Source organism: Sapajus apella, unplaced genomic scaffold, assembly GCF_009761245.1.
Source record: "Sapajus apella isolate SASKATOON/1434 unplaced genomic scaffold, GSC_monkey_1.0 scaffold6, whole genome shotgun sequence".
In the NCBI taxonomy this organism is placed as follows: Eukaryota; Metazoa; Chordata; class Mammalia; order Primates; family Cebidae; genus Sapajus; species Sapajus apella.
This window is the reverse complement of record NW_022436946.1, coordinates 72,419,199-72,433,000: the sequence shown is the minus strand read 5'-3', so window position 1 is coordinate 72,433,000 and position 13,802 is coordinate 72,419,199. Positions and strand designations below refer to the sequence as shown.

Genomic DNA, 13,802 nt, shown 5'->3' with positions numbered 1-13,802 from the left:
AACCCTTAAGACATTTTCACTAAATTTTGTTTTGTGAAAATTTGCGGAAAAAATTGGACAGAATTGAAATATTTTTATCTTGAGTTTTATTATCCCTAAATGTGGCATATATTTCATTTCTCTCCAACTTATTCTTATCAGGCTTCTTTTCTCAACAATCCATTGAATCTGGTTTTATTGCCAGGATCATGAATAACCTCAGCTTGTCAAATCCAGTGGCCACTTCTCTGTTTTTTCCTTGCTTGACTCTTCAGTAATCTGAAGGTTTTTCTACCAGCTCAGCATCTCTATAGTCTCAGTTTAGATGTCACCTCTTTAGAAAGTTATTTTTCCATTGTGCAATTTGTAGTTGACATACAGTGACTTCCTCCACATAACTTTGAATTCTTTTTTTGCTCCTTCCCTCTCTTCTGGTTGAATTTACATACCCCTCATCTCTAATATGACCTCTGTCAACATCCTGACTTATCTTACACCACTTTCTCTTTTGCTAATTATGTTTTCCTTTTCCTTTTTCCAATACATCAAACTGGTCCTCAAACTACGGACATCTTACTTACTTTTTTCTCTGTCTAGGGCTCTCTTGTCTTAAAGATATTTGTGTGATTCTCTCCTCACCGGCTGTCACCTCCAAAGAGGACTTCCTTGACAGCCCAGTCTGAAACCACTCTCCAGTTATCACCACACAAACCCACTGTATTGTTTAAAAAGTTTGGCCTCTGATTAGAAATTATCTTGTTTTTGCATTTGCTTGTTTATTACTAATTTACCCCTAACCTCATCTCACAGAATATATGCTACATAAGAGTAGTAACCTTCTTTATTTTGTATACATTAATACTCAGAACACTGCTTAGCCCAGAGTTGGTGTTTAACAAATATTTAAAATGAAATAAGTGAATAAAATAAGCCACACTGTAGCCTAAGACTTATGAAATCCATAGTCATTTATTAAATGAAAACACTATTATCTGTGAACTGACAGGAAGAAAGGATGTAGGTCTCATGTCTAACAAAATAAATTATTATAGTTGACATATGGCCTTGATAAGTTAACAAATAATTGTTTATAAATAGATTTGAATGAATGAAATATAAATCATTATACTAGATATGAAATAATTTTCAAATAAGAATATATATACACACACACATAGGTAAGTTTTATATTTACTGTTTATACAAATAAGTGAAAAGATAAAAGATTAACAAAATTAAGATAAGGGCAGATTAACCTGAAATAAAGTTAATACTCCAAACTCAAGTAGAGTAGTTGAAAAATTCATTTCTAAACATTCCAGCAGACCCTTCAAAAGGAAACTTTGATAAGTTACTTGATTCATGTCTATAAGATAAAACAAGACAGTAGATCAGGGGAGACTGAAATGTTTTTGAAGTTGAATCCAGAGAGACTTCTTCCATGGTTTGTCACGACATAGTCTTTATCAGTAATATTTGCATATCTAATAAGATGTGGAGTACCTTAGAGCTCTTCCTTATAACATTCCCCAATAAATATTGCAATGCCCAAGGGTAGGTGAGTAATTGCTGCTATGAAATGAAACAACCATATAGCTTGGTTCTTCAGTGATCTGGCTCAGCAGAGTCTTGTAAGAATGACTTTTTTTCTAAAAAGGATGGATGGAAAATTCTTCAGGAAACCCTGTGTGTCATTTTCACAAATGATCATATGATGGCATCGGGCAGAAGAAAATCTGAAGTTATGTTTTTTGACAAGTACTGAGAGTGCAGATATTTGTGTTGTTGAAAAAAGAAAAACAACCCATGTGAAACAACTATTGGCTAACTTGAGAATAGGTTAACATTCTTTTATGAAAAGTGAAGCACCTAATGAGGATCTATTCCTGATTAAAAAGCTACCTCCAGTAAAAGAAAAATCAGGGCTCCTTTTACAAAGCAGTCCTGGTTCTGGTCTGACAAAAGAATGAATAGGTAACTTACCCCAGATTTACCTCTGCACCACAGGAAATGAGTACGTACTCATAATCATACATCCTGCATACATTCTTCACTGGGATCATGAAGCTAAGGTACAGGTCAGATGTATCATCACATATTCAGACTTAAGCAGTTTTAGATACTTGAGCTTTAGTTAGGCCCACAAGTAACTGGACCCTGGCCAAGGTGTTGTATCCTTGAGTCAGATCTTCCTAAGCAATATTAGCTCCTCCTGGTTTCTGCAGGCTCGGAGGTCTTCTTCTTTTTTCAAAGACTCCTTAAATACTGCCTGGGTGGCACATTGTTTTCTCTGGTTATTACTAGCTAACATTGGCTTGTTCACTCATTCAACAAATATTTATTATTCTTCACAGGGTATCACATCTTTAGGCACAAGATAGTTATGTTTTGTGATTTCCATTAGACAACCAACTTGTATTGTTGTACAGGCAGTTGGGTAGACAAGTCTGAAGTTGAGTGCAGGCCAGGGCCAGAGGTTTAGATGTAATTTTTGAAGCTTGGAGATTGGATGAAGTTATTTAGGAAGTGAGAATAGATGGATAGGGAGAATAATATTAGCAAAGCCCCATTTATTTTAAGCATCATTGAGTGCTTGGCCTTAATAATGGGGCCCTGATGGGTTTCTGCTTTCCTCCGCCTCTGCAGACTGTCAAGCATTTCTCTGCCCCATCACCATTTTTCCTGCTTAAAATAGGCCTCCAAAGTCTTTAGAAATGAGTCACACTAGTCTTCTATCTTGGGTTAACTCATTTAATTGCTTTATTTGATACTTGCTGAACATACATGAGAAGACAGAGAACTGTGTATCTCTTAAAACCCCAATTCAAATCTAGCACGTTATGTATGCATTTTTTTGAGTTCCTCGTAGAATAATTCTCTATGATCACTTCCCCACTAGGACTTTTAGAGCAGGAAACCAGACTCATCAGAGAGTCTCTCTGGCCTATAAAAATTCTGAGTTTTATACCTTTGTTGGGATCAAAAATTATACCCCAAAATATGACACTTTATAAATACTGAACTGAAAAAGGGGCCTCAAGTTCTGTCTTACTACATCCATCTCCTCTCCCACACTGTTTCCCTCAAAGTATAGGATCCCCTGAAGTTCCCTTATCTAGAAAAAGTCTGGATCCAATAAAGAAGTAAACAATTACTTCTGGTCCCTCCCCTGACTTTTAATAAATTGAACCCATATTGCAGGAAGTAAGACTAAAATCTGTCAACAAACCTAGATGAACTTTTGTCATAAACCATTGTCTGCTCTGTAGGCCAAACATTGTCCTAGACCACTGTATGTTCTTCAAGCCCATTGAATTCTAGTAATTATTTATTTCCTCTTGAGAGACTTTCCCTTCTTCCCCTTGCATAACCTGTTTTGTCAGGATCCAAGCCCCCATTCCCTTTCTTTTTTTGTTGCTTCATTTCTTCATTTTTATTTTTTAATTCAATTGATTTTTTGAGGGGAATAGATGATGTTTGGTTATACGGTTATGTTCTTTAGTGGTGATTTCTGAGATTTGGGTACACCCATCACCTAAGTAGTATACACTGTACCTGATGTATAGTCTTTTATCTTTCACCTCCCTCTCACTCTTTCCCCTAAATCCCCAAAGTCCCTGTGTCTTGGAATTTGTGTCCTCACAGCTTAGCCCCCACTTATGAGTGAAAACATATGGTATTTGGTTTTCTATTCCTCAGTTACTTCACTTAGAATAATGGTCTCCAATTCCATCCAGGTTGCTGTGAGTGCCGTTATTTTATTTATTTTTATGGCTGAGTAGTATTCCATGGTGTATATATATATATAACACATTTGTTAATCCACTTGGTTGATGAGCATTTGGGCTGGTTCCATATTTTTGCAATTGCAAATCATGCTGCTATAAACATGCCTGCGCAAGCATCTTTTTTGTATAATGACTTTTCCTCTGGGTAGATACCCAGTAGTGGAATTGCTGGATCAAATGGTGGATCTACTTCTAGCTCTTTAAGGAATTTCCATTCTGTTTTCCATAGTCATTGTACTAGTTTACATTGTACTAGTTTACATTCCCTCTAGCAGTGTTCCCTTTTCACCACATCCACACCAACATCCATTATTTTTTTATTTTTTGATTGTGGCCATTCTTGTAGGAGTAAGGTGGTGGTGCATTGTGGTTTTGATTTGAATTTCCCTGATCATTAGTGATGTTGAGCATTTTATCATGTTTTTTGGCCATTTGTATATCTTTTTTTTTTTATTGTACTTTAAGCTCTGGGGTACATGTGCAGATCATGCAGGATTGTTGCATAGGTACATACATGGCAAGGTGGTTTGCTGCCTTCATTCCCCCATCACCTATATCTGATATTTCTCCCCTCGTTATCCCTCCCCACCATCCCTACCCCCTACTGTCCTCTAGTGCCCTCCAATTCACCACAGTATGTGATGCTCCCCTCCCTTTGCTCATGTGTTCTAATTGTTCAACACCCACCTGTGAGTGATAACATGCAGTGTTTGGTTTTCTGTTCTTGTGTCAGTTTGCTGAGAATGATGATTTCCGGATTCATTTATGTCCCTTTGAAGGACATGAACTCATCATTTTTTATGGCTGTGTAGTGTTCCATGGTGTATATGTTCTTTTGAGAATTGTCTATGTCCTTAGCCCACTTTTTGGTGGGATTGTTTGTTTTTTGCCTGTTGATTTGTTTGAGTTCCTTGTAGATTCTGAATAGTAGTCCTTTGTTGGGTGCATAGCTTGAGAATATTTTCTCCTACTCTGTGAGTTGTCTGTTTTATCTGCTGATTATTTCTTTTGCTGTGCAGAAGCTTTTTAGTTTAATTAAGTTCCATTTATTTATCTTTGTGTTTCGGTTGCATTTGCTTTAGGGTTCTTGGCACAAAGTCTGCCTAAGCCAATGCCTAGAAGGGTTTTTTTTTTTTTATGTTATCTTCTAGGATTTTTATGGTTTCAGGTCTTAGGTTTAAGTTTTTGATAAGTCTTGAGTTAATTTTTGTATAAGGTGAGAGATGAGGATCCAGTTGCAATCTTCTACATTGGATTTGCCATTTTTCTCAGCACCATTTGTTGAATAAGGTGTCCTTTTCCCACTTTTTGTTTTTGTTTGCTTTGTCAAAGATCAGCTGACTGTTAAGTAAGTGGATTTATTTCTGGGTTCTCTACTCTGTTCCATTGGTCTACATGCCTATTTTAATACCAGTATCATGCTGTTTTGGTGACAATTGCCTTACAGTGTAATTGGAAGTTGGGTAATGTGATGCCTTTGGATTTGTTCTTTCTGCTTAGTCTTGCTTTGGCTATGCAGGCTCTTTTTTGGTTCTTTATGAATTTTAGGATTGTTTTTTCTAGTTCTGTAGAGAATGATGGTGGTATTTTGATTGGAATTGCATTGAATTTGTACATTGTTTTTGGCAGTATGGTCATTTTCACAATATTGATTCTATCCATCCATGGTCATGTGATGTGTTTCCATTTCTTTGTGTCATTTATAATTTCTTTTAGCAGTGTTTTGCAGTTTTCCTTCTGGAGGCCTTTCACCTCCTTAGCTAGGTTTATTCCTAAGTTCTGTTTTTTTTTTTTCTTAGTTGTTGTATAAGGGATTCAGTTCTTGATTTGATTCTTAGCTTGGTTGTTGTTGATGTATAGCAGTGCTATTGGTTTGTGTACATAGATTTTATATTCTGAAACTTTACTAAATTTTCATTTTTCAGATCTAGGACCTTTTTGGATGAGACTTTAGGGTTTTTTTTGTTGGTTTTTATTTGCATTTCCCTGATCATTAGTGATGATTATATATTTCCTAGGTATATGATTATATCAACAGTGAACAATGACAGTTTGACTTCTTACTGATTTGGATGCCCTTTATTTATTTATTTTTTCTTGTCTAATTGCTCTGACTAGGACTTCCAGTACTATGTTGAATATAAGTGGTGAAAGTAGGCATTCTTGTCTTGTCCCAATTCTTAGAGGGAATGTTTTCAACTTTCCCCCATTCAATATAATGTTAGCTGTGGGTTAGTCATAGATGGCTTTTATTACCTTAAGTTATGTCCCTTTTGTGCCAATTTTGCTAAGGGTTTTGATGATAAAGAGATGCTAAATTTTGTCAAATGCGTTTTTTGCATCTATTGAGATGATTATGTGATTTTTGTTTCTAATTCTATTTATGTGGTGTATCACATTTATTGACTTGCGTATGTTAGACAATCCCTGCATCCCTGGTATGAACCCAATTGCTCAGGTTGGATTATTTTTCTGATATGCTGTTGGATTCTGTTAGCTAGCATTTTGTTGAGAATTTTTGCACCCATTTGTTTATCAGGAATTTTGGTCCGTAGTTTTCTTTTTTGTTATGTCCTTTCCTGGTTTTGGTATAAAGGTAATATGGGCTTCATAAATGATTTAGGGAAGATTTCCTCTTTATCTGTTTTTGAAATAGTGTCAGTAGGATTGGTACCAATTCTTCCTTGAATGTCTGATAAAATTCAGACATTCATCTATCTGTTCCTGGACTATTTTTTGTTTTTCTTGGGTAACTTTTTAATTACCATTTCAATCTTCTTACTTATTATTGGTCTATTCAGAGTTTCTATTTCTTCCTGGTTTAATCTGTATATTTTCACAAATTAATCCCTCTCTTCTAGTTTTTCTAATTTGTGCATGTAAAGGTGTTCATAGTAGCCTTGAATAAACTTTTATATTTCTGTGATATTGATTGTAATATCTCTTGTTTCATTCCTAATTGAGCTTATTTGGATATTGTTTCTTCTTTTCTTGGTTAATCTTGCTAATGATCTATCAATTTTATCTTTTCAAAGAACCAGCTTTTTGTTTCATTTATTTTTGTGTTTTTGTTTTGTTTCAATTTCACTTAGTTCTGCTCTGATCTTTGTTATTTCTTTTCTTCTGTTGGGGATTTGGGTTTGGTTTGTTCTTGTTTCTCTAGTTCCTTGATGTGTGACCTTAGACTGTCTATTTGTGCTCTTTCAAACTTTTTGAAGTAGGCATTCAATGCTATAAACTTTCCTCTTAGCAACACTTTTACTGTATCCCAGAGGTTTTGATAGGTCATGTTACTACTGTCATTCACTATGAGGGTCCCTTTTGGAGTTGATTTCCAGTTTTATTCCACGGTGGTCTGAGAGAGTACTTGATGTAATTTCAGTTTTCTTCGATTTATTGAGACTTGTTTTGTGTCCTGTCATGTAGTCTATCTTGGAGAATGTTCCATGTGATGATGAGTAGAATGTATATTCTGCAATTGTTGGATAAAATGTTCTGTAAATATGTGTTAAGCCCATTTGTTCTAGGGTACAGTTTATGTCCATTGTTTCTTTGTTGACATTCTGTCTTCATGCCCTGTCTAGTGCTAGTAGAGTATTGAAGTCCCCCAGTATTATTGTGTTGCTGTGTATCTTATTTCTAGGTCTAGTAGTAATTGTTTTATAAATTTGGGATCTCCAGTGTTTGTTAGGTGCATATATATTTAGGACTGATATTTTCTCGTTGGACTAGTCCTTTTGTCATTATAGAAAGTTTCTCTTTGTCCTTTTAAGCTCTTGTTGCTTTAAAGTTTATTTTGTCTTATCTAAGAATAATTACTTCTGCTTGCTTTTGGTGTCCATTTGCGTGGAATATCTTTTCCACCTAAGTTTATGTGAGTCCTTATGTGTTACGTGAAGTTTATGTGAGTCCTTATGTGTTACGTGAATCTTTTGAAGACAGCAGATACTTGGTTGGTGGATTCTTATCCATTCTGCCATTCTGTATCATTTAAGAGGAGCATTAATCCATTTACATTCAACGTTAGTATTGAGGTGTGAAGTACTATTCTATTCACTGTGCTAGTTGTTGCCTGACTATCTTGGTTTTTTTTTTCCTTTTTTTCATTGTGTTATTGTTTTGTAGATTCTGTGAAATTTATGCTTTAAAGAGATTCTATTTTGGTAGATTTCAAGGATTTGTTTCTAGATTTATAGCTCCTTTTAGCAGTTACTGAAGTGCTCATGTCCCCATTCTTTCTGTAACCCCAAGGTAATATATAAGTTTCTGTACTCCACTGGAGGGGTTGGGTCTTTATTCTGAAGGATCCAAAGTATACAGGTTAAAAAATTCATATGCCTTTTCTCCCATAAATCTAATTTTTGTGAGATAATTTTTTAGTGAAACTTCAGGGGGCCACAGTAAACATTATCTTTGGCCCTTATACCTTTTTAACTGCTCTTCCAATTATTTGATAAATAATGGAGGAGAGCTTGCACTTTGTTTTCCTATTTACCAATGGTGAGAGAAACATCATCTCTTTAAGACATGTAGTCCAAAGTGTACACTGACCCTCATGTTCTTCTCTAACCTATGGCAAAGCTCCACATAGAACAATTTCTATTTTGCCAGCATCCAATCAGGTATGAGAATATACTGTAGAGGAAAGTTGTTGAGCATGGTGGAAGACACTTTATGGAAGTGTAAAGAATGTGCCAAAACAGTTTTAAGTGGTGTTTGCTTTGGCAATACATATAATGAAATTGGAAGAAGATAGAGAGGATTAGAGTGGCCCCTGCATAAGGATGACATGAAAACTCTTGAAGAGTTTGATATTTTTACATAGAGTCTAAACCTATGACTCACTGACATCCCTGAAAGAGTAAGAGAGAGCAAGTAACTTGGAAGACATATTTGAAGATATAGTCTGATATTATACAATCCAACAAAGCCTGAGAAACATAGTCATCAGATTATCCAAGGTCCACAATAAAGAAAAAATATTAAAGGCAACTAGACAGAAGGGGAAGATCACCTACAAGGGAATCTCATCAGGCTAACAGTAGAGCTTTCAGCAGAAATCCTACAAGCCAGAAGAGATTGGAGGTCTACAATTAGTATACTTAAAGAAATTTAAAACAAGAATTTTATATTCAGCAAACTAAATGTCATCATGGAAGGAGAAATACAATTCTTTCAGGCAAGCAAATATTAAGGGAATTTGTTACCATCAGGCCTGACCTGCCTTACATGAGGTCTTAAAGGGAGTGCTAAACATGGAAATGAGAGACCGTTACCAGCCACCACAAAAACGCACTTAGGTATGTAGACCATTGACAGTATAAAGAAACTACACAATCAAGTCTACATAACAACCAGCTAACAGCATGGGGATAGGATCAAATTCACACATAGTAGCCTTGAATGTAAATGGGATAAATGCCCCACTCACAAGGTGCAGAATGACAACTTGGACAAAGAAAAAAGACCTAATCATATACTGTCTACAGGAGACCCATCTCACATGCAATTGTCAGCGTTAGGTTCAAAAAAGGATGGAGAAAGATTTATCAAGCAAATGAAAAACAGAAAAGAGCAGGACTTACTATTTTTATTTCAGACGAAACAAACTTTAAAGCAACAAAGGCAATAAAGAACAAAGGAAGGCATTGCATAATGATAAAAATTCAATTCAACAAGAAGCCTTAATTATCCTAAATATATATATACTCTCAGCACTAGAGCACCCAAGCTTATAAAACAAGTTCTTAGAGAACTACAAAGAGACTTAGATGAACACACAATAATAGTGAGAACCTTCAATACCCCAATGAAAGTATTAGAGAGATTATTAATGTAAAAAACTAACAAAGATACTTAAGATCTAAACTTGAAACTTGACCAAATGGGCCTAACAGACATCTACAGAACAGTCCACTCAACAAGAGGATATACATTCTTCTCATCTGCACATGACACATACTCTAAAATTGACTACATGGTAAGCCATAAAACAATTCTCAACATGCAAAAACCAAAAACCAAAATCATAGCAACCACACTCTTAGACTGCAGCACAATAAAAACAGAAATCAATACCAAGAAGATCTCTCAAAGCCATACTTTTACAAGGACATTAAATAATCTGCCCCTGAATGACTTTTGGGTAAACAATGAGATTAAGATAGTGATATGATGTGGCTCTGTGTCCCTACTTAAATCTCATCGTGAATTGTACTCCCACAATTCCTATGTGTTATAAGAAGGACCTGGTGGGAGATAATTGACTCATGGGGGTGGTTCCCCCCATATTATTCTCATGGTAGTCAACAAGTCTCATGAGATCTGATGGTTTTATCAGGGTTTCTGCTTTTGCATCTTCCTCATTCTCTTTGTCTGCTGCCATTCATGTAAGATGGGACTTGGCCCTCCTTGCCTTCTGCCATGATTGTGAGACTTCCCCATTCATCCACGTGAAACTAAGTACAAATAAACCTCTTTATTTTGTAAATTACCCAGTCTTGCATATGTCTTTATCAGCAGCATAAAATGGACTGATACAGGCAGAAATTAAGAAATTCTTTGAAACCAATGAAAACAAAGAGACAACATACTAGAATCTCTGAGTCATGGCTAAAGCAGTGTTGAGAGGAAAATTTATAGTGCTAGACAGCCACATCAAAAAGTTGGAAAGAGCTGAAATTAACAATCTAACATCACACTTAGAGGAACTAGAAAAACAAGAGCAAAAAAATCCCATAGCTAGCAGAAGACAACAAATAACCAAAATCAGAGCTGAACTGAATAAAATGGAGATGAGAAAAACCATACAAAATAATTACCAAAACCAAAAGTTGGCTCTTTGAAAGACTAACTAAAATTGATAGACTGCAGGCTAGACTAATAAAGGAAAAAATGATCAAAATAAGCACAACCAGAAATGACAAAGGGAACATCACCACCAACCCCACAGAAATACAAAAAACTCCATCTATTACAAACACCTCTATGCACACAAACTAGAAAATTTAGGAGATTATGAATAAATTCCTGGAAACATACAATCTCCTAAGATCGAACCAGGAAGAAATAAAAACCCTAAACAGACCATTAATGAGTTTCAAAATTGACTCAGTAATAGTAAGTTTATAAACAGAAAATGCCCATCAACCAGACAGATTCACAGTTAAATTCTATTAGACATATAAAGAAGAACTGGTACCAATCCTGCTGAAACTATTGCAAAAAAATTGAAGAGAAAGGACTCCTGCCTAACTCATTCTATGATGCCAGCATCATTCTGATAGCAAAACCTTCCAGTGACATAACAACAAAAAAGAAAATGACAGCAAATAACCCTGATGAACATAGATGCAAAAATCATCAACAAAATACTAGCAAATCAAACCTAGCAGTATATCAAAAAGTTAATCTACCATGATCAAGTAAGCTTTATTTCTGGGATATGAGATTGGTTTAACATATGCAAATCAATAAATGTGATTCATCACATAAACAGAACTAAAAAAAACCCAATCATCTCAATAGACAGCAAAGGCTTTCAGTGAAATTTAACATCTTTTCATGTTAAAACCCCTGAAGAAACTAGGCATTGAAGGACTATACCTCAAAATGATATGAGCCATCTATTCCAAACCCACAACCAACATCATACTGAATAGGCAAAAGCTGGAAGCATTCATTTCTTTTGACAACTGGAACAAGACAAGGATTCCCACTCTTGCCACTCCTATTCAACATAGTACGGGAAGTGCTCAAAAGAGCAATTAGCAAGAGAAAGAAATAAAAGATCCAAATAGCAAGAGAGGAAGTCAGACTATTTCTCTTCACAGACAATGTAATGCTGTACCTAGAAAACCCCATGGTCTAACTTCCAAAGGTTCTTACATTGGATAAACAACTTCAACAAAGTTTTCGGATACAAAATCAATGTTGAAAAATCAGTAACATTTCTATACATCAGTACTGTCAATGAGAGTCAAATCAAGAACAAAATTCCATTTATGATAGCCATAAAAAGAACAAAATACCTAGGAACACAGCTAACCAGGGAGGTGAAAGATGTCTACAAACAGAGCTACAAAATCCTGCTAAAAGAAAGCAGAGCTGTTACAAACAAATGAAAATAACATTTCATGCTAATGCATTGGAAAAATCATTATCATTAAAATGGCCACACTTCCCAAAGCAACTTACAGATTCAATGCTATTTCTATCGAACTACCAATGACATTATTCACATAATTTAAAAAAAAACTATTCTAAAATTTATATAGAATTAAAAAAAAAAAACAAAAGAGCCCAAATAGCTGAAACAATCCTAAGGAAAAGAACAAAACCAGCAGCATCACACTACTTGACTTCAAACTATACTACAAGGTGATGGTGGCCAAAACAGCATAGTACTGATACAAAAACAGACACATAGGCTAATGGAACAGAATACAGAAACCAGAAATAAAGCCACATGCCTATAACCATCCGATTCTCAACAAAGCTAACAATAACAAGCAATGAGGAAAAGACTCCTTTTCAATAAATGGTGCTAGAATAACTGACTAGCCATATGCAGAAGATTAAATCTGGACTTATCCCTTTCACTATACACAAAAATCGACTCAAGATAATTGAAAGACTTAAATGGAAAATCTAAAGCTTTAAAAATTCCAGGAGAAAACCTAGAAAATACCATCCTGAATATCAGCCCTGGCAAGGATTTTGTAACTAAGATTTCAAAAGCAAATGCAGCAAAAACAAAAATTGGCAAGTGGGGCTTACTTAAAGAAATGCACAGCAAAAGAAACTATCAATAGAGTAAACAGGGAACCTACAGAATGGGAAAAAATATTTGCAAACTATGCTTCCAATAAAGGTCTAAAATACAGAATTTATAATGAATTTGGATCAACAAGCACAAAGCAACATTTTAAAATGGGCAAAGTACATGAACAAGCACTTTTTAAAAGAAGACATACATGTGGCCAACAAGCGTATAAAAAGATTCTCTACACCACTAATCATCAGAGAAATGCAAATCAAAACCACAATGAGATATCATCTCATGCCAGTCAGAATGGCTATTACTAAACATTTAAAAAATAACAGATGCTGGGGATTCATGGTTGTGGGGAAAATGGACTGCTTATATACTATTGGTGGGAATGTAAATTAGTTCAGCCACTGTGGAAAGCAGTTTTGAGATTACTCAAATAATTTAAAATGGAAGTATCATTTGACCCAGCAATACCATTACTGGGTATATAACAAAAAGAATTAAATTGTTTTACCATAAAGACACTGTCATGTATATGTTCATCATAGCACTATTCACAATAGCAAAGACAAGGAATCAACCTAGATGCCCATCCGTGGTGGGCTGAATAAAGAAAATTTGCTACATATACACCATGGTATATTATGCTGCCATAAAAAATGAAATCAACCCCTTTTCAGCAACATGGATGGAACTTGAGGCCATTATCCAAAGTGAATTAATGCAGGGACAGGAAACCAAATACCACATCTTCACTTTCAAGTGGTGGCTAAATATTGAGTACACTAGGACACAAAGAAGGGAACAGTAGACACTGGGCCCACTTGAGAGTTCAGGGTGGGAAGAGAGTGGTGGAAAAATATACCTACCAGGAACTGTGCTCAGTACCTGGGTGATAAAATAATCTGTACACCAAACCTCCATGAAATGAAATTTACCCATATAATGAACCTGCATATATACCTCATGAACCTAAATTAAAAATTGGAAAAAAAACTGGCCGGGCGCGGTGGCTCAAGCCTGTAATCCCAGCACTTTGGGAGGCCGAGGCGGGTGGATCACGAGGTCAAGAGATCGAGACCATCCTGGTCAACATGGTGAAACCCCGTCTCTACTAAAAATACAAAACATTAGCTGGGCATGGTGGTGCGTGCCTGTAATCCCAGCTATTCAGGAGGCTGGGGCAGGAGAATTGCCTGAACCCAGGGGGCGGAGGTTACGGTGAGCTGAGATCGCGCCATTGCACTCCAGCCTGGGTAACA

General features: G+C 35.8%; 1 non-coding gene across 1 annotated transcript; it reads left to right on the top strand.

Moving 5' to 3' along the window:
* Positions 1–8,479: 8,479 nt before the first annotated feature.
* Positions 8,480–8,586, top strand: LOC116549800. The gene has a single exon (XR_004268081.1). It is a non-coding gene; the product is annotated as a U6 spliceosomal RNA (small nuclear RNA).
* The last annotated feature ends 5,216 nt before the right edge of the window (positions 8,587–13,802 follow it).